This window comes from Dama dama, chromosome 13 (assembly GCF_033118175.1).
Source record: "Dama dama isolate Ldn47 chromosome 13, ASM3311817v1, whole genome shotgun sequence".
Classification (NCBI taxonomy): domain Eukaryota; kingdom Metazoa; phylum Chordata; class Mammalia; order Artiodactyla; family Cervidae; genus Dama; species Dama dama.
Window position 1 is genome coordinate 33,767,609 of NC_083693.1, and position 24,015 is coordinate 33,791,623.

Genomic DNA, 24,015 nt, shown 5'->3' on the forward strand with positions numbered 1-24,015 from the left:
GGAAGGTGGAGTTTTAACCACTGGACCACCAGGGAAGTCCCTTACTTTTCAATTAAGATGATCAGTATCAAAATGTGAATGAATCCAATGTTCATCTCTTCATCCATCTGTTCATTCATAGAGTGTGTACTGAGCCTTCTGCTCCTTCCCCTCCCGACTTGGGTACCAGGTACCAAGCTAGATCCAGAGGGAGGAGACAACAAGGGACAAGGCATGGTTGTTCTGGTTTCCTCCTTTGTAAAAAGGGTTAACCGTCTTGACCAGGGTTTTGCTACTCAAAGTGTGGTCCATGGACCAAGAGCATTGGCATCATTTGGGAGCTCGTTAGAAATGCAGCATCTTGGAGCACATCCTAGACCTGCCTTTGAGTCAGACTCAGCATTTTAACACAGTCCCCAGGGGATGCTTAATATGGTTTGAAAGCGCTGTTCTAGGGATCATCCCCAAATCCTGCATCCTCACTTGTTAGTGTATGATTTCTGGACTAGAAGAGAGAGGGCATAGTGACAGCTGCTGGGAACACACTGACTGTACTCATAGGAGTTGGGGGGGGAGGGAGAGGTTAAATACCCACAGTCCAAATTGTACTATAACTACATTAATTTTGGTCCTGCCTTTTCTCTCAGGAGTTAACAACAAAATAGCTTTGCTGTGCTGTTTCTATGGCAACAGGGTCTAATAGCGCTAGTACTTTTTCCCACTGCAGTAGCCTCCTGGCTCCTCTCTCTGCCTCCAACCAAGCCTGTTTTCTGTTAATCAAAGTTGAAATCAAGCACGTGGCACTGGGGACAATCACAGTCCCTGTGTGACATGGCAGGTGCAGTTACTGCCTGATTCTGCATTAATTTAGGATCTTTCAGGATCATGCTCAGCCTCCCCTCCCCACAGAGAGAAAAAGAGCTTCTTTGCCAATCATGCATTTTCCATTTTTAAATTTCTATAGTATTTTTTCCATAGATAATAAAAAATTAGAAAATGCAGATGAGTAAAGAAATACACAATCTCTCCAAATTCATACATGTATCTCCTTGTTAGTGACTGTGCATCACTCCATGGTGGGGTAAAATGAAATGGTGTGTGTGAAGCACTTGGTGCTCAGCCTGGTACATAGTGAGCCTATGAATCATGGGTATCTTCATCCTTTCCCCCCGGGTGATGAGGCAGGTCCAGGGCACACACCTTCCTTTGTGGTTCTAATGCCTTCCTTCGTCTCTAGCATTAGAGCTTTTCCAAAGAGCTTTCCTATGCATTTCTGGTGTAGACACACAAACTCACAATTGTCCTTGTCTGAAGGACAGTGCCTGAGAAGGCAAGCATCCTCTGAAGGAAGCACTGACTCTGTGGGCTGGATCACACCTCAATTCTTAAAAAACCTCCTTTGTAGCTGCCTCTTTTTTCTTGTCTGTTTTGATACAAATATCTAGGGAACTGGGGTACAAGGAGGCCAAGTGGACCAGTTCCCTGATCTCTACCAAGGCTTACCTACTTCATGAATGTGGTAACTGTGGTCCAAAGAAGTTACATGAGGTCATACACTCAACTGATGCCAGAGGAACGCTAGATAGTTTTTCTGGTTCTTCCATCACATTAGAAAAATTTCAATGTTTTATCAGATGATAGCATATTGCAATAAAGTGTCTCCATCTTACGTGCACAGCTCAGTGACATTTCTCATATGTGACCACCACCTCCATCACAACATAGAACATGGTACCCCAGGAAGCTCCCTCATGCCCCTCTCAATTGGTACCCCACCAAAGAGAAATGCTGTCAGCCAAGATGATTTTACCCACAACTTGTGGTTCTGAGGATCAGAGGAGCAGGTGTTGCCACCACCATTTTATGTCCTAGAACTTTGTGATCCACCTTAAGTAACAACCTGGTGGCTCAGAGAGAAGAATCTACTTGTAATGTAGGAGAACAGAGTTCGATCCCTGGATGGGGAAGATGCCCTGGAGAAAGAAATGGCTACCCACGTCAGTATTCCTGCCTGGAAAATTGCATGGACAGAGGAGCCTGGTGGGCTGCAATCCATGGGGTTGCAAAAAGTGGGACACAACTGAGTGACTAACACTTTCACTTTAAGTGACAACAGTGACTAATATATATTGATTGCTTCCTCTGTGCCAGGCACTGGGCATGTGAGTATCTCATTTAATGCTCACAACTCTGTGAGGCAAACACAGTTGCTACCTGGCATCTGTTGACATTCATCTATTTACCTGTCTCTTTATATATCTATCCATCTATCTAGCTATTATCTATCATCTATATCTTTTATTCATCCATCATCTGTTATCTATGTATCTATTATCTGCCCATGCATCCATCCACCCATCTATGTTACACTGCTGCCCTTTGCTGGTTAAGCAGTCCTTTAAGGCTGTTTATTTGCATTGGATGCAGGACTGGCTGGATCCTCTAAGCACAAACTGGAACAAGGTGACCAAGTCCCTGTTTTTCTGGGACTGAGAGGGTTCCCAAGGGGTGAGACTTGTACTTTGTAAATTGGGAAAGTCCCAGGCAAGCCAGGAGGAGGTGGTCACTCTCACTGGAAGCCAGGGGACAGATTGAAAACTGTATCTCTTCTTGCTACCTCCAAACCTTGATGGCATGGATGTCCCACAGAAGAAGAAAGTACCCTCTTCTGTGGCTGGACACAGAGACCTGACCTGGAAGTTACAGGAGCTGATAGGAGGGGGCGCCCAGGGGAAGGTAGGACACTTGCAGGCCCCACAGCAAAGAAATGAGCAGACAGATAAGCAAGCAGAAACTAGTGAGAGACTGGGATTGACAAACACACTACTATGTATAAAATAGGTAACTAAAGAGAACAGTCATGTACGGATGTGAGAGTTGGGCTACAAAGAAGGCTGAGTGCTGAAAAATTGATGCTTTCCAATTGTGGTGCTGGAGAAAACTCTTGAGAGCCCCTTGGACAGCAAGGAGATCAAACCAGTCAATCCTAAAGGAAATCAACCCTGAATGTTCATTGGAAGGATTGATGCTGAAGCTGAAGTTCCAATATTTTGGCCCCCTGATGCGAACAGCCAACTCATTGGAAACGACCCTGATACTGGGAAAGATTGAGAACAAGAGGAGAGGCGGGTGACAGTGGATGAGATGGTTGGATGACATCACCTACTCAATGGACATGAGTTTGAGCAAACTCCGGGAGATGGTGAAGGACAGGGAAGCCTCGAATGCTGCAGTCCATGGGGTCACAAAGAGTCAGACATGTCTGAGCAACTGAACAACAGCAATGAGAACCTAAGGGACAGCACAGGGAACTCTACTTAGTGCTCTGCGGTGACCTGAATGGGAAGGAAATCCATAAAAAGGGGATATTTGTATATATACAGCTGATTCACTTTGCCGTGCAGCAGAAACTAACACAATGGCTGCCAGCTTCACGCTCACCTCTAAAGCTCACCCTGGACTTTGCCCTGTGGGCAGCAACCAGAAGGACATAGGGAAGAGAGCCCTGGGAGATGCAGTTCAGCCTGGCCAAGCTGGCTTACCAGAGAACTGCCCTCTCTTATAGACGGGAAGTGAGCCTCAGAGAGGCTGGTTCACATGCCCAGGCTCAAACGGCCAGTAAGGCTTACTCAGTGTGGTTCCTGAGCCTTCTCCTAACCCAGGCTCCAGCTTGCGGGCTGTGGGGACTCAGCTATAACAAGAGCTGGGCAGAGCTCCAACTTCAGCCCCTGGGACTCGGAATGTCCCTGTGCAGAGAGACATGTGGTGTGGAGGAGAAGCCCTTCAGAGCGGGGGTCTTCAGGACTTCCCTGAAGGCCCAGTGGTTAAGATGCCACACTTCCAGTGCAGGGGATGCAGGTTTGATCACTGATCAGGGAACTAAGATCCCACATGTCACATGGCCAAAAAAAAAAAAAGAGAGAGAGTAGGAGTCTGCTATTGTCCTGACCCACTTGTGTAGTATAGAATTAAGTTAATTAACCATGACAAACCTCAGTTTTCCAACCTGGAAAATGAGTTCCTCATAAAACCTCCCTCCCAGGGTTTGGGAAAGGATTAAGGGAGATGATCCGAGGGCTTGGGAGGCCAGTTATAATCTGTTATTCAGGAGCCATGCATACATGCAGCCTTCTGCATTGTAGGAAAAGCTTTGGGGCTGAATCATAGGGTAGGAGTCACCCTTTCTCAGCCTCAGGACCTCCCCCCAGTCCCAGAAAGACTGAGGTGGAGGTGGGTAGATGCCCCATCTTACACAGGGCCAGTGGGGATTAGGCTCAGCTCAGACCCTGGGGTGGTGGCATTAGGGGCCCTGCAGGATCAAGACAGTGTGGGGCTATGGAGGAGGGGTACCTATCAGGCCTTGGAAATGAGCTCCTGAAGGATCTCACCTGCTCCCACCTCCCTCCCCCAGCAGAACAGCAGGCTTTCAGAGGAGGGTCTTTGAGGCACAGTCCACCCCTCTGGCAGCCCATGGTAGGTTCTGGGTCTCAGGACAGCACGGCCAGAGAGGAAGGACTGGGGCAGCGCCCTCCCAGCCCCCCAAGCCGCGGGCGGCAGAGGCCAGCTCACCAGTGCCCAGAGTTCAGTGCTAAATTTAGAATCCAGTTTCTTAGCAAGCTCAGTCTTTGTTTAGTCGAAGGTGAAATTCAGGGCTGATGAAACTCACCTGCCTGTCACTGCCTGACTGGCAGGTGCCACCGCCCTGGGGGGAGGCCCAGAATGCTGATCAAGCCCGTCGTCCCTGGCCGCTGCCTGGCCACTTCCTCTCTGTCCCCAGGCCTCAGCTGTTTGACCACCACAGCAGGTCTGTGGCCCTAAGTGTGGGGTCTGGGAGCCTGACACAGCACTGCTGCTGTGAGCCCACTCACTGTGTCCTCTGGGGTGGGGGCGAGTCCAGCGTTTCATCCAGGAGCTTCTGCTGTTTTCTGCCTTTAACACCAGGAAGGCTGGGCTTAGCACTGGGGCTGTTGGGCCCCAGGGGCCCTGTCTGCTGGTTTCAGGGATCAGTTTTTCCCGAGGCCAGCTCAGAGCACTGACTCAGTGGAAGTCAGGCTGGGAGCTGATGGAGCACCTACTTCCCAGGTGGCTCAGCAGTAAAGAATCTGCCTGCCAATGCAGGAGACATGGGTTTGATCCCTGGGTCAGGAAGATTCCCTGCAGAAAGGAATGGCTACCCACTTCAGTATTCTTGCCTGGAGAATTCCCTGGACAGAGGAGCCTGGCGTCACAAAGAGTCAGACACGACTAAGCAACTAACATACACGAATGCAGAGCTGATGCATGCTCAGGGCACTGCATGAGATGCTCAGTAGATGGTGGGAGCTATTTACAGAGTTGTAAGTGCTGAGAGGGATCCGGAGAGGTGTAAAGGGGTGACTCTTGCGGGGTTGGTAGAGGCTTCGCAGAAGAGATGATAACAGAACAGAAATGAGAAGCTGAATAGAGCAAGGGAAGGACAGTGCAGGGACAGACAGTCTGGGATAGGGACCATTGTCTCCCAAGATGGGACACCAAAGTGTATTTTCTGGTAGCAGCGAGGATTGTCTGGATGGCTGCAGTGTAGACTTTGAGCTGGGCTGTGGCCGGAGATGAGCCTGCATGGTGCTGTGGGGCCCTTTGAGTGATGGTTCCAGAATTTCGAGCTGGGGAGGTTGAGTGCCTTCCTGGGGGCACAGGGACCCACCTGGGGGGAGGGATGTGAGCAGATTGGCCTTGAGGCTTAGCTCCTCATTTGGGGATGCTTTTTCCATGATTAGTTTTTATAAAAATCTCTCTTCTTGCACTTCCCTAGTGGTCCAGTGGTTAAGAATCTGCCTGCTAATACAGAGTACACGGGTTCGATCCCTGATGTGGGAAGATCCCACATACCTTGGGGCAATTAAACCTGTGTGCTGCAAGTACTGAGCCTGTGCTCTAGTGTTTGGGAGCTCCAACTAAAGAGCCCATGTGCCACCAACTACTAAAGCCCACGAGCCCACGAACCCATCCTCTGCAACAAGAGAAGCCACCACCACGAGAAGCCTGTGCACCTCAACTAGACAGTAGCCCCTGCTTACAGCAACTAGAGACAGCTCACACACAGCAACAAAAACACAGTGCAGCCAGTAAATAAATAAAATGATATAAAAATCTCTCTTCTAGAATCTTCTAGAATTCTAGAATTCTTCTAGAATCCTCAAGCCAACAGCCAGCAAAAAGCCAGGGCATTCAGTCATACAGCTGCAAAGAAATGGATTCTGCCAACAATCAGCGTGAACTTGGAATTGGATTCTTCCCTAGTCAAGCCTCCAGACAAGAAGGCAGCCCAGTCAGCACCTTGATCGCAGTCTTGTGAGACCATGAGCTGAAGACCCAGCTAAGCCCTGCCTGAACTCCTCACCCATAGAACCATGAGGTGATAAAATGTGTTGTTCAAGCTGCTATATTGGTGGTCATTGGTGATACAGCATAGAAAACCAGTAGAATATCCGTTCCTACCACTCGAAGCCACTACATGCTAATTAAAGTTTTTATCCTTTCAGTATATTTTTTCACTCCAATTTTTTAAAAGTTTTATTTATTTTAATTTTAAAAAAAATTTTGGCCATGCTGGGTCTCGGTTGCTGCGCAGGCTTTTCTTTAGTGGTGAGCAGGGGCTACTCTCTAGTTGCAGTGAGTGGGCTTTTCCTTGCAGTGGCTTCTCTTATTGCAGAGCAGAGGCTCTAGGTGAGTGGGCTTCAGTCATCATACACGGGCTTAGTTGCTGAGGCAAGTGGGATCTTCCTGCACCAGCAATGGAACCTGTGTCTCCTACACTGGCAGGCAGATTCTTTACCACTGGGCCACCAGGGGAGTCCACAATCTTGTTTTATATCCAGTGTATTAATAGATAGTAAATTAACATGGTAAATTGTAAACCTGTAAAAGAGTTTATAATAAATGGTCTTCTCTTGCTTTCCTGTTCCCAATTACTCTGTCTCCTTCCCCAGGGACAACCTGTGTTACCAGTTTCTTGTTCACTCTCCAAGGGAAGTTCTGCATATCTGTGTGCAAATACCATTACATGCATATTTGTATTTTGCATGAATGGCATGCTATCATATATGCTGTTTTACACCTTGTTTTTCAGTTAATGTGTCTTGGAGATCATTCTGTATCAACACAATCAAAGTTCTTTCTTTTTACATAGACGTATCATCACTCATACAGCATATTAAACCTAGACAGCTTGTTAAAAAGCAGAGACATCAATTTGCCAACAAAAGTCCGTATAGTCAAAGCTATGGTTTTTCCAGTAGTCATGTACGAATGTGAGAGTTGGATCATAAAGAAGGCTGAGTGCCAAAGAATCGATGCCTTTGAGCTGTGGTGCTGGAGAAGACTCTTGAGAATCCTTTGGACCGCAAGGAGATCCAACCAGTCAATTCTAAAGGAAATCAGTTCTGAAGATTCATTGGAATGACTGATGCTGAACCTGAAGCTCCAATACTTTGGCCACCTGATGCAAACAGCCAACTCACTGGAAAAGACCCTGATGCTGGGAAAGATTGAGGGCAAAAGGAGAAGAGGATGGCAGAGGATCAGGTGGTTAGATAGCATCACTAACTCAATGGACATGAGTTTGAGCACACTCCAGGAGATAGTGAAGGACAGGGAAGCCTGATGTGCTGCAACCCAAGGGGTTGCAAAGAGTCAGAGACAACTTAATGACTAAACAACCACAAATCAGCACTTAATAACTTATTTACAAAGCAAAAATAGAGTCACAGATGTCGGAAAAGACTCATGGTTACTGGGGGTGGGGGGAGAGGTGGGGAAAGGATGAATTGGGAGACTGGGATTGACATATACATGCACATATACATAAAATAGATAACTAATAAGAACCTGCTGAATAGCACAAGGAACTCTCCTCAGTACTCTGTAATGGCCTATATGGGAAAAGAATCTAAAAAAGAGTGGATATATGTGTTTGTCTAACTGTGCTTTACACCCGAAACTAACACAACATTGTAAATCAACTGTACATCAATAAAAATTTTTTAAAAAAACAGTCTCTAATTGGTGGACTTCTAGGAAGGATTCCATCTTTTGTTCTTACAAACAATACTGCAACACGACTTTTTACATTTGTGATTTGATGCAGGTGTAAGTATCTCTGCGGGAGAAATTTCTAGAAGTGGAAGTTTAGGGTGAAATTGTGTATAGCTTTATACCAGTGATGAATATTGCCTCTCTTCCAGAATTCATCACAATTCATTCTTCTGCCAACAATTTATGACAGCTCCTGTTTCTCTTACCCTCTCCAAGACAGTATCAATCATTTTGCTTCTTGGCAAACCATCTCTCTGGTTAAAAAAATGGTTTATCTTGTATATTTAATTTGAGGTTTAGTATATTTTTATAAGTTCAAGAAGCATGTGTGTTTTCTTTTCTGAAATCTGTTTATATCCTTTGTCCACTTTCTTCTTTGATTGCTGGTCCTTTTTTAATCCCAGGTTGATTCGTAGATCTCTTTATCCATTAGAATAATTAGCCCTTTGCCTGTGATACGAATTGCAAATACTGTATTTTCCCTAGATTGCATTTTGATTTTGCTTATGGCGGTTTTTGCAATGATTGCTTCTACAGAGTCCAATTTATTAGATTTTCCAGCCCTGGCTTTCCCTTCCCTCCCTCCCCCTCTCCTTCCCAGCTTCTGAGTTTGTTATACTTGGGAGGTCCTTCCCCATTCTGAGACAAAAACAAAAACTGCCCATTATTGTGCTTCAGAAATGGCAGGTTCATATGGCGCAAGGAAGTCAGTTTCTTTGAAACTGACCAATTAAAGGACCTCTGGTATGAACAACAGAGAAAAGAGAAATTTCAGTCTTTAAAGCCGGAACATAGAGGCAGGTGCAGTCTGGGCAAAGACTGAGTGCATCAGTCCAGGAGATCCCAGCCCAGGTTAGCCTGACTCCCCCAGTTCACGTACTCAGATTTTGTCCCAATTCTAGGCTCTGTCACCCTGGGAACCTGAGGTCTATGTTGCCAACAAGTGCCAGCATCTTTACCTGTAAAATAGATAAGCCATTACCTGTCCCACCTTGCCTGCCTTGCTGGGTGGCTGTGAGGAACAAGTGAGAGCAGTGAGTGTGAAAAGGCCTTCATGACTACCCAGTCTGGGGCTTCCCTGGTTATTCAGTGGTTAAGACTCCACCCTTCCAATATAGGGGGCATGGATTTGATCCCTGGTTGGGGAACAAAAATCCCATGTGACTTGAGGTGTGACCAAAAAATAATTTTTTTAAATAAATAAAACTGTCCTGTCCTTTGTGCAAGCACACTGACGTCCTTAGTTATCTGGGATACATACATCCAGCTGAATCAACACCAGTGGCTCCACCATCCTCAGAAGCATCTGGCTAGAAAACTCCAGGTTTCCTTGCCCTCTCTTTCCCCCACATCCAAGGAGCTGCCCAGACTCATTGATTCTAATAGCTAAAAATTCTCTTGCTTGTGTCTTCTCTTGTCTACTTTAACCCCCGTTGCCGTTGTTCTGTGTTCATGATTTCATGGTTCAACCATTGCAATGATTGTTCCAGTGTCTGCTGGTCACTGGTCCTTTTATCTCTCCCATTCTTCTGCTCCCAGAGTTGGGCCCTAGCTTGTCCTTGGAGGGGCACTGGCCACACCTGGTGGAGTCACTTAAATATGAATATAAAGACAGACCAGGGGATTGTGTCCCGGCAGCCGCGTCCTGTTCACCTGCCCACAGACACCAGTTTAGTGCAGTAGCAAGTGGACAGGGCTCTGCTGCACCCCAGGGGTGTGCCTCTTTGCTATTTTAAGCCAATCATGGTGATGATGATTCCACACCCTTTGTCAGCGATTGGCTTAGGAATGGTGTGGGACACAATTCTGGCCAATGAGATGTGATGGAAGGACTGCCAGGGGAATTCTTGGAAAGATTTTCTTGCTCTGAAAAGGTGAGAGCTAAGAAGTCCTGTTCTGCAGCTGCTTGTTGACGGTCACTGTGCAATAACTGGAGCCGAGACAGATGTTTGGAGACTGTGATGAGAGGGAGATGAGCCACCTCAAGCTGTCGATGGCAGAAAAGAAAGAGAAAACGAATCTGGGTGCATAACAATGTTGAACTGCTGAAGTCATCACCGTTTAATCGCCCTGCCTCTGGGCTTCTGTGAGATAGTAGCTGTGTGCACTGTTCTGTCCTGGATTTCTGTGACTTGTAGCCATGAGTAGTCTCACTGCTAAAAAAACACCACGATGACATCTATTGCTATAACAGGTGGCCTGGCTGGGACAGAGCTGCCATGTGGCTACCCCGTCACTGGGAATACCTTCTTTGCCAGGGGTCTGTTTGCTGGTGTTTGTATGTGTGGGGCTTGTTGGCTTAGAAGAGGAGAGAGGGTTTGGGTACAAGCCGTGGTGGTAGAGATGGGGAGATGAGGAGAATGGAGGCATAGTGATTGTCCTCTTTCTCACCTCCCCCCACCCCTTGCCCTGGGGCTGCTCTAGGAATCAGCTGTGCTTCTTGTTGGAGAGAGTGTGGGACCAGGACATTAAAGTCATGCTCAGGAAGGGTGTGGGGAGACCCTGAGCCCAAGCTGCTTCAGGGCCCAGCAGGCAGGAATAAGTGGTCACTAGGGCTGGGTTAGGAAGCTCTGCAGGAGTCCAGTTGGGGAGCAGAAATATGCCTGGCCCAGGACGGTGGCCAGGGGGCGAGGAGGGGGCTGGCTAGCCCTCCCTGTGGGAAGGGAGGAGAGAAGAGCCCACCCAGGGCTTCTTGGGCGAATGACTGCAGAGCCTGGACCCCATGCCTGGCAAGCTGGGAGTGACGCATCCTGACATGCCCTTTGGCATCTTGGAGATGTCTTGGTGCTGGGGCCAGAGTGGGTCACAGGAGATGTTACATGGGGAGATGTCCTGGGGAGCAGGAAAGAGCCCCGACTCCCTCCCTTGGTTTGGAGGTGGACGTGGGAGCAAGTCACAGATCTGGGCTATGGGCTCAGGTCTATGGCAGGTGGTGTCTGGCAGAAGCATGGGTGATGGCAGGTGGTGGGCAGAGCCGAGCAGGAAGTATCTTGCCTGCATTTTTAAAAAACATTTTATTTTGTACTGGAGTATACCAGTTATTAATAATAATGTTGTGATAGTTTCAGGTGAACAGCTAAGGGACTCATCCATAAATATAGGTGTGTCCATTCTCCTCGAGGCTCAGATGGTAAAGAATCTGCCTGCAACGCAGGAGACCCAGGTTCGATCCCTGGGTGAAGAAGATCCCTCGGAGAAGGGAATGGCTACATACTTTAGTATTCTTCCCTGGAGAATGCCATGCACAGAGGGGCCTGGTGGGAATATAGTCCATGGGGTCACAAAGAGTTGGACACGACTGAGCTACTAACGCACATTTCATTTGTTTTCCCCCAAACTCCCCTCCCATCCAGGCTGGCACATAACATTGAGCAGAGTTCCCTGTGCTATACAGTAGGTCCTTGTTGGTTACCCATGTTAAATATAGCCTTGTGTACCTGCATTTTGAACCCACCAGTGCAGGTTGGTACAGGAGTGAGGGTACCACCTTGTGTTCACAGAGGCCCCCTGCCACCAGGAGAGGGCAGCATTGCAGTTTTGTGCAGGGGCCTGGGCGTCTAGCAGGGCAGGTCCACAGATCTGCAGCCTGGACTTGCTTCCTGACTGCCACCTGGATTTTCCTGAGACTACACAAGGCCTTTCCATATTTGTTCCCTCCTTCCCCACTCTGACAGGCGTGCTCAGATGCAGTGCAAGTCTGGCTGTCATGTTAGTGACAGGTGGGCACCTGTAGCTGGATTCTGTTGCCATAGCAACCAAGTAGGGAAAACTGCCCCAAACCCCAGAGACTGATGAGAGTCCAGAGCCAGCCCACTTTGCTCCATCACTGCATTTTCCCAGGAACTGTTGCGTGAGTGTGTCCAGGATGATACAGGGATTTTCTGAGAGGAAATTTACATGGATGCGGTATTAGAGGTTTGACCGAAAAATATCATCTCCCTTCCCTTTGTCATATATAGCTGCCACGACCAGCCACAATTTGCAACTTCCTGTCTGTTTGTCAACTGGCAGCCGGCACCAGGAAATACTCCCACTTCTGGTTGACACACGGGGTTATGGAGGATAAGGTATTCCTGTTTCAGAACATCATTCAGAATGGTCCGAAAATTTATGGATGCTCCCCGTGTGACCTAGCATTGGGCTGGGGAATGTCTTAGTCATCTCAGGCTGTCAGAACAAAATACTGCACCATAGACTGGGTGGCTTAAGAAATAAATGTTTCCTTCTCTGGAGACTGGGAAGTCCAAACTCGAGGTGTTGACTGATTCAGTGTCTTGTGAGGACTCCGTTTCTGGCTTGTCGATGACCGCCTTCTTGCTGTGTGCACACCTGGCTTTTCCTCAGTGTGTGTGCAGAGAAAGAGCAAGCTGGCCGGTGTCTCTTCTTTTTAGGGTGCTAGTCACGCCACAAGGATTCTATCATCATGATCTCGACTAACTCAAATTATCTCCCAGCGGCCACAGCTCCAAATGTTGATACTATCACATTTGAGTTTAGAGCTCTGACACATGAATTTGGGTGGATAAGCATTCAGTCTGTAACATGGGCTTGCACAAATTTAAAATGACCCTACAAAAGCTATCAGGAGGAACTTCCCTGGTGGTACAGCGGATAAGATTTGGTCTGCCAATGCAGGGGACACAGGTTTGATCCCTGACCCAGAAAGATACCTCCTGCTGCGGAACAACTAAGCCTGTGGGCTGCGACTATTGAGCCCATAAACTGCAACTACTGAAGCCCACACACCCTAGAGCCCATTCTCCCCAGTGAGAAGCCTGTGCACTGCAACTAGAGAGTAGCCCCTGCTCACCACAACTAAAGAAAAGACCAGGCAGCAACAAAGACCCAGCACAACCAAAAATAAAAAAATAATTTAAAAAACCTATCAGGAAAGATTTATTCTTTCATTCATTCATCCATCTGTTCATTCATTCATTCAATAATTCTATTGAGTGCCAGACACTCTTCAGTGTCCTAGGGATACAGCCATGAACAAAACAGAGCAAAATTCCTGTGCCATGAAGCTTACCCTTTAGAGGCAAAAGGTGGGAAAATTAATAAGTAAGCAAGTAATTACAGAATCAGTGGGTGACAAGTGCAATCAAAGAAGCCTAAGGGGTAGGGGAGAATGGTGGGGATGATAGAGGGAGATTTTCTCTTTTTATGGAGTGATCAGGAAGACCTGGTGGAAAGAGGCATTGAAACAGAGGTTTAATGGCAGCTATAGAATAAGTCTTGCAGGTTTCTACTACAGAGAGCATTCCTGACTGAGGACCACAGTTAACCAAGTTTTGAAATCCACTGCTGCATTCGTATGAAGCTTACATCTTCCACAGCTGCTTCCTGCCAGTGACTGACCTCTCCTGGGAGCCTGGGACCCTTCGTCAACAAACTCTGGCTCAGAGGTTTTGCTGAAACTTCCTGAGACAACACCAGATTCTAGGGCCCTTCCATTCTGCCTTTTTTCTTCTTTTCTTCCCTTGGGGTCAGACTTGTGTCACTGTCAGACCTCAACCCCCTGCTCCATTCTTATTTCCCATCATAAAGGCATTTCCCTCCATAAAAAACTGGCATGATTAACCCCATCTCAGCATCTGCTTCTTAGAGGACTAGGAGTCACACAGGCTTGAAGGAATTTAGAGAGAAAGCCATATGATTGTTAAGGGAAAAGTGTTCCAAGCTGAAGGAACAGAGGTGTAGGGATCCTAAGGCAAGAGCTGGCCTGTGTTGTGTTAGATGCAGGATGTGATTGGATCCTATGCACATGCTCACAGCTCAGCAGTAAAGGAACCACCTGCAGGAGACATAGGAGACACAGGTTCGATCCCTGGGTTGGGAAGATCCCCTAAGGAGGAAATGGCAGCCCACTTCAGTACTCTTGCCTGGGAAATCCCATGGACAGAGGAGCCTGGCGGGCTACAGTCCATGGGGTCACAAAGAGTCAGAGACACACCTGCATGCACATGCTCCTAACTTAACGCTCATCAGTTCAGAGATGCTAACAAAAGACATCTGGGGCAGAGACAAAGGACTTTAGTCTTTGTCTAAAATACTAAACCAGCAACACATTCTGTTAGTTGATACTGGTCAATAGGACAGTCCAGATTCAAGGGGAGGGGGACAGGGACTCCTCCTCCTGATGGAAGGAGCTGCAAAATCAGTTAAAAGAGGCCTGGGTACCAGGAGGAGAATAACTGCAGCCAGTTTTGCAGACAGCTGCCATAGTGATGAGAGGAAGCAGGTGACTCAGGCGGTTGAGAGCAAAAATACCCCAAGGAATCAGTCCTTAGTCTTTAGCCTTGTCTCACTCAGACCTGACCACCCACCCTACCAAGGCAAGGGCCAGCTGCTGCCCGCCGTGGGTCTTGGGGAGAACACAGCCTCGCCTTTCCCTGTAGGCCTGCGGTGTGTGTGCATGTGTGCTCAGTAGATTAGTCCTGTCAGACTCTCTGCAATCCCATGGACTATAAGCCTGCCAGGCTCCTCTTCCATGGGATTTTCCAGGCTAGAATACTGAGTGGGTTGCCATTTTCTTCTCCAATGTGTTATTATGGTAGCATATATATGACTTAACTACTGAACAACAACATTAGCAATATATACTATGGTGCATGTGTGCATTTTTAGTCGCAAAGTTGTGTCTGACTTTGCGAACCCATGAATTGTAGCCCTCAAGGCTCCTCTGTCCATGGGATTTCTTAAACAAGAATACTGGAGTGGGTTTCCATGCCCTCTTCCAGGGGATCTTCCTGCCCAGGGGAAAGCAAAGCTGAAACAGATCACGTGAGCCTGTGGATTTTCACATGCTGTTTGGGTGATGGAGGGAGGGAGTGGGGTGGGGACAGCTGGGAACAACATACCCTGCCCACTCTGATCCCCTGCTGTAATTACTCTCCCCTCGCCCCCAACACTTGCCGTGCCGCCGGGGTCCAGCTCACAGCCAAATTAGGAAAGCAATTTGTTCGTGTGGAATGTGTCTCTGTTGGAAGTTTCTCTTTCATCATTAACTAATTTGCTGTGCTTCGCCTTGGCCCTTGTTATCTATAACCATGGCAACAATGCATAGAGCTCTACACAAATTTATTTTGGACTCTGGGAGTCCAACAATAGTCTATTTCTGGCTCTCAGCTTCAGAGAGGCTGGGTGGGTCTGAAGGCCTGGAGCTGGGGTCAGGAGTCCAACCCTTGATCCTGTGCTGGTCACTGTGTGACCTCTAGCCCAAACTCCTCCTCTGCGGCTTCAGCTTCTCTCTCTGTGACTGTGTGGGAGTTGGAGTCGGGGGGTCTCTGAGCATCCTGTGTGCATTTGGGACCTACAGGGAGAGTTCCCCAGCCCACCTGGGAGGCTGTGAACTGACGACGAGTGTGGCAATGTAGGCAGTGGTGTGTGGCTGCCGCAGCTGACGCTCTCCTCTCTCTCTGCTAATTTTATGTCCTCACTATGTAATTATACTGTGAAATTCCCTGACTGAAGACAACTTCTAAAATATCCTTCCCCGACTCCCACCACTCACTGCCCAGATTCGTGAATGGGGAAAGTGGGTGTTTGTAGCTTTTGGCGGAAAACAAGAGATGTTATGCAACCTTCCCATCCTTCTCTGAATTTCCCCAGTGCCGCCCCCACATTGGGATTCAGGAGAGGGGAACAGGGCTTTTCAGGATGGGAAGGTGTGGATCTTAACCTCGCAGGGCCTCAGTTTTCTCATCTGTCAAGTGGGGAGAAAAGCATCTTCCTATAGGGTAATGTTCAAAGACAGTGCACTGTGCCTTCTAACCACAGAGACTGTGATGGGAATGTGGGCTGAACCCAAAGGGAGAGGCTGGGACCTGGGACCCTACGCTGCAGTGCTTGCGCCTGGACTCACCTCTCCTCCAGCAACAGAACACAAAGAAACTGTACCGGACTAAAAATAACTGCATGCATATGCAGTGGGGGCAAATTCTGGACCAAAAGATACAAAGAGATTGAAAAATCCAGTTGCCACTTTTGAGGAGCCTGAAGCAAAAGCAGGGCCCTGTGCATGTCCCCTGCACACAACACCACCTAAGGGATGAGGAAACCTAAGCCACCCCTCCAGCCCCACCCCAGACATACCCCTACCCTCACCCCATATAAGGAACAAGTTCACCCCCACCTCAGGGAGCGACCAGCAAGGGAATCTGTTGTTTATTCTCATTCCCCTTTCTGCTGCAGCAGAGACCCCAAGAAAGCCTCTCCTGAATTTCTTGTCTGGCCTCTAGTCAATTGATTAAGGAGGCCAAGAACCATGTCTGTGACACCTTTTCATTCAACCTTAGGCTGGTGCCTTCGCTCCTCTGACCCTCAGTTTTCCCATCTCTAAATGGGCACAATCTTACAGGATGGGGGTTGTGAGGGTTAAAAGAAATCCTGCCTCAGAATGCCTGGCTTGGAGTCCACGCTTAGCCGCTCATATTTACAGTGATCGTCAGCATAGGTACGATGTCCTTTTATGCCCTGCAGGATCCTCGCAGACCTGGGGGTGTCTTCCCACTTGCTGGCTGTGGGCTGGGTCCCCAGCCTGGAAGACGTGGCTGGGGCCAGCCCCTAATGGATCTGTCAGCTTGATTGCAAACACATCTTGGGGCTCCCCGCAGGCGGGTGCTGGTGCCACATCGATGAGCCATGTTCCTCTGATGCGCTCCTGACATTTCCTGCCTGCCTGCTTCCCCGGCCTGCCTGGGTCAGCGGTCAGACTGAGTCACCGCCACTCCCGGCAGGTCCTATGCGCCCACTGCCCCGGGGCACAGAGCGGGAGGAAGCTGGACAGAGTCGATCTGCTGATAGGAGGCTCTTTCTCTATATTTATATTCTATTTTTTTAATTGAAATATAGTTGCTTTACGATGTGTTAGTTTCTGCTGTACAATAAAGTAAATCAGCTCTCTGTATGCATACATACCCTCCCTCGGGCGCCTCCCTCCCGCCCCTCATCCCACCCCTCTAGGTTGTCACAGAGCACTGAGCTGAGCTCTCTGTGCTATAGAGCAGCTTCCCACTAGCTAGCTGTTTTACACATGGTAGTGTGTGTATGGGGTTTCCCAGGTGCCTCAAGTGGAAAAGAATTCACCTGTAATGCAGGAGACCTGGGTTCGATCCCTGCGTGGAGAAGATCCCCTGGAAAAGGAAATGGCAACCCACTCTAGTATTCTCGCCTGGAAAGTCTCGTGGACAGAGGAGCCTGGCAAGCTAGAGTCTGTGGGTTTGCAAAGAGTTGGACACGACTGAAGTGGCTCAGTACGCATGCATGCAGTGTATGTATGTCTTTGTTGATGCTGCTGCTGCTGCTGTTGCTAAGTCGCTTCAGTTGTGTCCGACTCTGTGCGACCCCTTAGACGGCAGCCCACCAGGCTCCGCCGTCCCTGGGATTCTCCAGGCAAGAATGCTGGAGTGGGTTGCCATTGCCTTCTTCAATGCATGAAAGTGAAAAGTGAAAGTGAAGTCGCTCAGTCGTGTCCGACTCTTCTCGACCCCATGGACTGCAGCCACCAAGGCTCCTCCATCCCTGGGGTCTTCCAGGCGAGAGCACTCTCCCTTGTCAATGCTACTCCCCCAGTTTGTCCTCCCCTCCCCTGTTAGTAGTTACACTCTGAAGCTTTAGAATTTGTTTTGTTTTTAACATGTGTACTTGTTGTTATTCTAAGAGACAGCAGATACTTAGAATGGTTTGGCCATGACTGATCTACTGCACACATCAACACATGTTGATTTAAACACAGAAGGAGGTCTGGAAAGAATCAACAAAAGTGTAAGCATTGTGACCTCTGGGGCAGTGACTGTAGGTGGCCTTCATAGACAGAAGGAAGGGGTGGGGCTAGCAGAGATGTTAACTACCATGGTTTGAGCAAGTGCTCTTCTGTATATTTTATGTTTAAAATTTTTAATTTATAGGATTAAAAACATAAAATGATGTGGAGAACTTGGTATCAAAAATTTGAAAACTTAGATTAAAAAGGAAAAGTTTCCAGAAAAATATAATTTACCAAAACCTGCTTAAGAGGAATGAAAAATATGAGCCTATACCCATTAAAAATCATTAAAAAAAATCTTCCCACACAAATAAAGCAAGCTGGAAAAGTTTTTCCAAATGGTAAAAGAAAAAATAATTAGATATATATTCAAACTTGTCTAGTGCACAGAAAAGAAGGACATTCCCTAAATCAGTTTATTGGGCTAGCACAATCTGATGAGTTCAAATTAACAATGACAATATAAAAAAATAATATGATGGAGCCAGTCTCCTCCATGCAGTTAGTTCCAAGAAATCCTAAATAAAATAAGGGCAGGGCTGCCCTGGTGGCTCAGTGGTAAGGAATCCACCTATCAATGCAGTAGACACAGCTTCAATCCCTGGGTCAGGAAGGTCCCTGGGGAAGGAAATGGCAACCCACTCCAGTATTCTTGACTGGGAAACCCCATGGACAGAGAAGCCTGGTGGACTAACAGTCCATGGGGTCCCAAAGAGTCAGACATTATTGGAGTGGGTTTCCATGTCCTCCTCCAAGGGATCTTCCCCACCCCACATTATTACAGGGCAGGGAGCAGGGTGTTGTGGGCTCTGACTCTAACTCTGCCACTTACATGCTGGATGACCTGGGGTGGGTTGCTTGCCCTCTCTGGGCCCCAGAGCAGAGCATCTCCATGGAAGTTGCCCACATCCACTGTGTTTGGAGGTATTTTTTTCCATGCCCATCCCTACGGACACTTCTTTCCTTGTGTAGGAGGACCATTGTGTCTGAGTTGGCGGGAGGGTGCAGCCCTTACCTGTCTCTCCCCAGCTTCCTTGCCTCCAGCCTGCTGCGTTTCCGAGCCGACCCAGCACAAGACAGCCCTTGGCCCGCTGCCCTGCCTGTGGCCGCCCCAGACCTGAGTTGTACTTGGGTTCACACTGGCTTCAGAACCCCAGGCCCCATGTGAACCAGCTCGCAAGGCCTGGGGCTCGGCTCTCAGCTACCCCATTTCAGTTTGGGTCCCTCACTCTGCCTGGCTCTTCTGGGATTTTACCCTTCTCTGAACCCAAGTGCCCCACCTCCTTCTGCCAGCCAGCTGCCCTGTGGGTTCCCGAGGACACCAGCTGTCTCTTCTGAGGCTGGGCACACATGATTGTGCTTCCCTGGACACCGTGCTGGGCTGGAGGTGAGCCCCCACCTGGGATCACGCTCCTTTTCTGAAGATTAGTCTCCGATGCCCCCTCCTTTCTATCCCTGGTCTCTGGCTGGGGGTTGCCATGGGCCTAGCACGCACCTGTCAGCCTTTGAGAAGCCCTCAACTCAGGGTGAATTCCACACTCCCTTGATTCAGATGGGTTAGAAATGATGGCAACTGGGACTCCACACAGGGTCCCAGATTAGATGGCCTCACTCAAGGCCATCACTGATCCTACCTGTCCTGTGATCAGATCCGATCGTTTCAGTACTCCCCACCTTCAGGTTGGAGAGACCCCTCCTGGCTGAGCACCCAAGCGTGACTCCCCCTCCCCGATCCAGGGAAATTAATCTTCAATTATCAGGAAACTCGTTGTCAATAACCCTCTTCCTGCACCTTCCCATGGGGCAGGGATAGAAGCTCCCGGGCTGAGCATGTCTGATTTCATGGCTCAGAGAGCAGGAGATTCCATTTCCTGAAGGACACGCCAGCCCTCTCCTCTGTTCCCTCCCAGTCCAGCACCTGGAAGGGGTGGCTCTCATACTGGGAGTTTTCTCCAGGGGTCCCGCTAGAGGTGAATCATGTATCTTTGCCCCTAAGCTTCAGATAACTTGGAATATGTGGGCCAAATGGTCTCAATGTACATGACTGCTGTCCACCATTTAATTCTGTCTCTCTCTTTTTAAAAGATTTTACTTTATTTTTATAATTTTGCTTATTTATTGGCTGTTCTGGGTCTTTGTTGCTTTGTGGACTTTTCTCTAGTTATGTTGCATGGGCTTCTCATTGTGTAGGCATCTCTTAGAGCAGAGCACGGGCTCTAGGGCTCGAGGGCTTCAGTAGTTGCAGCACAGGGGCTCAGTCATTGTGACACATGGGCTTTGTTGCTTCATGGTACGTGGGATCGCCTCGGATCAGGGATGGAACCTGTATCTCCTGCATTGGCAGGTGGATTCTTTACCACTGAGCCACCAGGGAAGCCCCACCAACCGTTTCTTTAATGCTGATAACTTACTCCTTGTGTGACCACAGTGGTTTTTAGTAGGCGACACCTTCCTGGGTTTAGCAGAAAGCCAGTGGTTAGGATATTTTTGTTGATGGAGGCTACACAGTGTTCTGAAGGTGGAGAGCACTGGGGGTGGGGGTGGGGGTGGGGGATGGGAAGGGCATGGTTAACGGTGGTCCCAGAGGATGGGTGATGCCCACAATAGTCCCAAGGCAAGGGGTCTCATGACAACTCACAGGACTGTCTAGACGGCGCTGGGCCCAGCACTTATCACCCGGGAGGATGACTCATGGCGTCTGGGCCTTGTTAACCTGTTCACATGAGTCATCTGAGGCCCCACGGGCCTCGGATCCCTCAACTGTAAAATAGGAATGATGGCAATCACCCTGGCTGCTTCCCAGGGATGTGAGGGCTGAATCTGAGAGCCAAAGGTGGACCGTACAGCACCCGCCCCCGGTACCACTGTGTCGCTTTGTGCAGCCAACAGGTTCTCTCCCTCCTGATGGTGGAGCCATCGCCCTTGAGAATAGCACTGCCCACGTCAGGGTCGCGCACAGTGCCTAAACCGGAAATCCCTGGGAACCATTCTAAAGTCCTGCTGTCAAAGAGCAGCTATCCAGACACTTGCCTGAAGGTCCATTGGGGGCTTAAGACTCCATGCTTTCAGTCCGGGGGGTGAAGGTTCTATCCCTGGTAAGGGAACTAAGATCCTGTATGCTGCTCAGCACAGCCATAAAGTTAAAATTTAAAAAAGAGTGATTAACTTCAAGTCCTCATGTCCATGGCATTAGAGGAGCCACCTGATACATTCCCATCAGGATGGGTCTCCCAGCCCTGCACTCCAGTTGGGATGCTGAGGGGGCTGGCACAATGGCCAGGGGGAAATTCCTGGAAGCCTCCTACACCGTGACAGCACACAGTGACCTCACATCAGATCGACAGTGAACCTCACTAGCACAAACTAAATGCACCCCCAACTCAAGTTCTCCTTGGTTTGAACCCCAAAATGTGTGCTTCAGTCCTTGCAAGGTGGGCTTGGGGTGTTTTGAGGAATCTAGACATATTTTGTAAGATTTGGAAGAGGAACTCAAACACTGAGACAAGATGCAAAAGTTTATTGAAAAAGTTGAGAAAGCTCAAATATACCATTTTAACTGTAGTTTGAAAAGACATTTTGGAATGTTTCCATAAAACAAATAAGAAATCACAGACTCCCGATTTGGACATATATGAAGGTATCCTTTTATTGACATTATTCAGTTAGTTAATTAAAAACTTGAGAGAATATTTAAATAAAAATAAATGGACCAAAAGCTCTAAAGACGAGCAACAGAATTAACAGAAATTATTCTGTTAACACTGACTCAGTGGACATGAGTTTGAGCAAACTCAGGGAGATATGAAGGACAAGGAGGTCTGGCACACTGCAGTCCACGGGGTCGCAAAGAGTCAGACACGACTTAGAGACTTAACAACAGCAACAGTTGAGGAGTGAATTAAAGCATATAATTCATCAAAAAGAAGAGATAAATTTCCAACACAGGCAATCAATTCATTCTTGGATGGTTTGATCATCCAGTCAATGGAGAGGAGCAATCATATGAACATATTTAGAAAAGAAAATTTCTTGCTGATTTGTAATAAATACTGACATTGACAAAGATAACGTGAACTTTATAACATGCACTACCAATATCTATCAGTAACAAAATGGCCATCAATTTAAAGAGAATTTAAGATAAACCTTTGCAAAAGAAAAGTGAAATGCCTTGAAATATTACAGTTTATATGTGAACTATCCTTGATAGAACTTTTCCCAAATAGGTAACAATCTTAAAAATTTATTTGACTTTGGAAACAATAAATTGTGACATTATCAAAACAATAAAATTTTTTCTTCTTATCCATCATGCCAGAGGAAAGGCTGATTTATTTTTATATTCTCTCTAGCAAAAACAATTGATCTCACCCACTTATATCATATGCAGAGGCTATCAGAGATTATGCAGACAAAAGTATTTTAGAGATATTAAGCATTCTTTTACTAAAATATTATGTTCTATTTATTTACAAAACAGAAACAGACTCACAAACTTAGAGAATGAACTTATGGTTAGCAGAGGGGAAGGATGAAGGGAAGGAATAGTTAGGGAATTTGGGATAGACATGCACACACTGCTCTATTTAAAATGAATAACCAACAAGGACCTCCTCTATAGCACAGGAAATTCTGCTCAATGTTATGTGGCAGGCAGCCTGGATGGGAGAGGAGTTTGAGGGAAAATGGACACATGTATATGTATGACTGTGTTCCTGAGACTATCACAACATTGTTAATCAGCTATACTCCAATATAAAATAAAAAGTTAAAAAAGAATTAAATAAAAAAAGTTTCAAAAATTAGGCACCGGGGGAAGATGGCGGCGGCCGTTCCGCAGCTGGCCTGGACCGTGGAGCCTCCCCAAGAAGGACATTATCAAGTTTCTGCAGGATCACGGTTCAGATTCGTTTCTTGTAGAACATAAATTACTAGGAAACATTAAAAATGTGGCCAAGACAGCTAACAAGGACCATTTGGTTACAGCCTATAACCATCTTTTCGAAAGTAAGCGTTTCAAGGGTACTGAAAGTATAAGTAAAGTGTCTGAGCAGATGAAAAATGTGAAGCTTAATGAAGATAAACGCAAAGAAACCAGGTCTGAAGAGACTCTGGATGAGAGTCCACCAAAATATACAAAATCTGTTCTTAAAAAAGGAGATAAAACCAACTTTCCCAAAAAGGGAGATGTTGTTCACTGCTGGTATACAGGAACACTACAAGATGGGACTGTTTTTGATACTAATATTCAAACGAGTTCAAAGAAGAAGAAAAATGCCAAGCCTTTAAATTTTACGGTTGGGATAGGCAAAGTTCTCAGAGGGTGGGATGAAGCACTCCTGACCATGAGTAAAGGAGAAAAGGCTTGACTGGAGACTGAACCAGAATGGGCTTATGGAAAGAAAGGATAGCCTGATGCCAAAATTCCACCAAACGCAAAACTTATCTTTAAAGTGGAATTAGTGGATATTGACTGAAATAGTTAAGAAATCATCAACAATAAAACATGGCCGTGAAGAAACTTATGTATCTAATTAGAGCTGGTGACTATTGTTAAGATAAGAATCAACTGGAAAATTCGTTAGAACATGTTTACTTGATCCCTCAACTTTTAAGAAATGTAATCCATTATAAACCCTTGAACTTTAAAATATTTTACTACAGTTGTGTAAAATATCACTTAAAGAGAACTGATTTGCCTTTTACCTCATGTTGTAAACTAAAAGGCTCAATAAAAATGTATCCAATGTCAAAAAAAAATTTCAAAAATTATAAAATGATGTAAATAAGTAACACCACTAAAAAGACAGAATGTAGTAAAATATTTTATGTTACACTTAACCCTCTAGTTATTATATATTATTATTATATATATAATTATTATTGTATGGTATAATAACTAGAGATTTAAATTAGGTTTTTAGTGGTGAAAACCTAAAAAAGCCTAAATTAGGTTTGTAGTGGTGAAGACTTAAAAAAAAAAGTTCTGATTTTTTGTGAAGCTGGTAAGATTTTCCAGCTTAAAAAAAATCATACTTTGTTGTGATTTCTTTTCTCATTCTAAATCAATATTATATTTTGTATTCAAATTTGGTTTTGTATTCTACTTAAGAGGCTTACCACTCCCCCCACTTCCCCCACCGGCCAGGCACACACACACACACACACACACACACACACACATAACCCTATGATCT

The 24,015-nt window shown here is 46.9% G+C and overlaps 1 pseudogene; it reads left to right on the plus strand.

The window, feature by feature from the left end:
• Window positions 1-22,637: 22,637 nt before the first annotated feature.
• On the plus strand, window positions 22,638-23,334 carry LOC133068378 (peptidyl-prolyl cis-trans isomerase FKBP3-like; annotated as a pseudogene).
• The last annotated feature ends 681 nt before the right edge of the window (window positions 23,335-24,015 follow it).